Genomic DNA, 2,141 nt, shown 5'->3' with positions numbered 1-2,141 from the left:
CATAGCACTTGTGGAGTTTCAGGCACAGGCTGCATGACCCCCTCCATTTATCTTTGGTGCAGATACAGCCCAGGCAGCACTAGTGCAACCTCCTCTCCTGCTGCCCTCCACCATCATCTGCACAGCCCACCTGTCAGGGCAGGAGGGGAATGTCTCAGATGGGACTACCCTGGGATGGGGAGGTGTGGTTGCATCCATTAGGTCACCAGACTGAGCCTTCTAATATCCCTTGGTGATTGTTCCCAAGATCCAGGACTTTGTGCTCAAACATCTCCCAGCTTCCTTGTTTAATATAAAGGCCAAGGTTTCCTTGCAATATACAGGAAGAAAGTAGATTTTCACCCCAGATGGGACTTCAACCCACAATCTCTGGCTTCAGAAGCCAATGCCTTATCCATTAGGCCACTGGGGCCCTGATGTACAGCTACTGAAGAGATGGAAATTCCCTCTCATAAATGCACATTCCTCGCATTTGCTTCAACACCAAATAGCCCCTTTATGTGCCTTACAGAAATGTCTGCATCCCCTGGCAGCGAGGCAACTGGGCAGGTTGCTGACACAATTACAACACAGAATACAAAGTGTACAGTGCTGACTATATATAGTTTTATTACAAATATTTACACTGTAAAATATAAAGTACTATAGTGCAATCTCTTTATCATTAAAGTGCAACTTGCATATGTAGATTTTTTTTTGTTGCATAAGTGCACTCAAAAAGAAAACAATGTAAAACTTTAGAGTCCAGTCAGTCCTACTTCGGGTTCAGCCAATCGCTGAGACAAACAAGTTTGTTTACATTTACTGGAGATAATGCTGCCCGTGTCTTATATACGTCACCTAAAAGTGAGAACAGGCTCTCTCATGGCACTTTTGTAGCCAGCGTTGCAAGGTATTAACGTGCCAGATATGCTAACACCCATATGCCTTCATACTTCAACCACCATTCCAGAGGACATGCTTCCATGCTGATAATGCTCGTTAAAAAAATAACGTGTTAATTTGTGACTGAAGACCTTGATGAAGAACTGTATGTCTCCTGCTCCATGGTTCTATCCGCATTCTGCCATATATTTCATTTTATGGCAGTCTTGGGTGATGACCCAGCACATGTTGTTCACTTTAAGAACACTTTCACTGCAAATTTGACAAAACGCAAAGAAGGTATAACGTGAGATTTCTAGAGACAGCTACAGCGCTCGAGCCAAAGTTTAAGAATCTGAAGAGCCTTCCAAAATCCAAGAGGGACGAGGTGTGAAACGTTGTCAGAAGTCCTCAAAGAGCAACACTCTGATGCAGACACTACAGAACCTGAACCACTAGACAGGAAAATCAATCTTCGGTTGGTGGCATCGTTATCGAGCAGTACCTGTCATCAGCATGGAAGCATGTCCCTGGCCTCTGATTGCTAGCAGCTCGGAGAGGAGAACAGGGGCTGGACCTCTCCATGGCCGCCTGGTCTGCTCACTCCCTCTGAAGCCCATAGCCAGGGCCAGCCTTTGGGGTGGGTGCCACCAGGGAATTGCCCAGGGGTACCATGGTCAAGGGCAGTGCTGTACGGTAGCAGAGAGGTGTGTGCTGCTGGTGTAAAGTCAGAAACTGCTCCCGGCTGGCAGGGAGTGCTGCTTGGGGTGGTGCCCAGATTTCTCCTGCTCCCTCCCGGCATAGGAGCATGGGGAGGGAGGAAGAGAAGGGGGAGATAGCGGTGATGAGCGGATATTGCTCCCCCCAATGTTCCTCCGTGCCCCCCTCTCACAGCCCCCTAGCGATGTGCGGAGGAGCAGTGTTCAGGGGCGGCGGGGGGAGCGAGCAGCAATGCCAGCTACTCTGTGCATCCAGGTCAGTTTCCCCAAGTGGGCACAGGAGGGTGCAGGGGTTAGGGAAAAGGGGGCACAGTGCAGGGATTACGGGTGCGGGAGGAGGCAGGGGTTAGGGGAACTGGAGGGGGCACAGGGTTAGGGGTGCAGAGCTTCAGGGTTGGGTGCCAGAGGGGGGGGGAGCAGGGATTAGGGGGACAGTAGCACAGACCCCACCTATTCCTCCTGCTTTCTCCTGACACCAGCACCACCCTTCCCAGCATCGCCTCATGGCAGCATCTGCTTCCGGACTCGCACCAGAAACGGGAAGTCTGGGCCCTGCCT

The 2,141-nt window shown here is 50.6% G+C and overlaps 1 non-coding gene across 1 annotated transcript; it reads right to left on the bottom strand.

Annotated features, from left to right (window-relative positions):
- Positions 1-339: 339 nt before the first annotated feature.
- On the bottom strand, positions 340-412 carry TRNAQ-CUG. The gene has a single exon. It is a non-coding gene; the product is annotated as a tRNA-Gln (tRNA).
- Positions 413-2,141: the final 1,729 nt, after the last annotated feature.

Source organism: Mauremys reevesii, linkage group 17, assembly GCF_016161935.1.
Source record: "Mauremys reevesii isolate NIE-2019 linkage group 17, ASM1616193v1, whole genome shotgun sequence".
Classification (NCBI taxonomy): Eukaryota; Metazoa; Chordata; order Testudines; family Geoemydidae; genus Mauremys; species Mauremys reevesii.
Note: the sequence above shows the minus strand (reverse complement) of the source record. Positions and strands in the feature narration are given on the sequence as shown.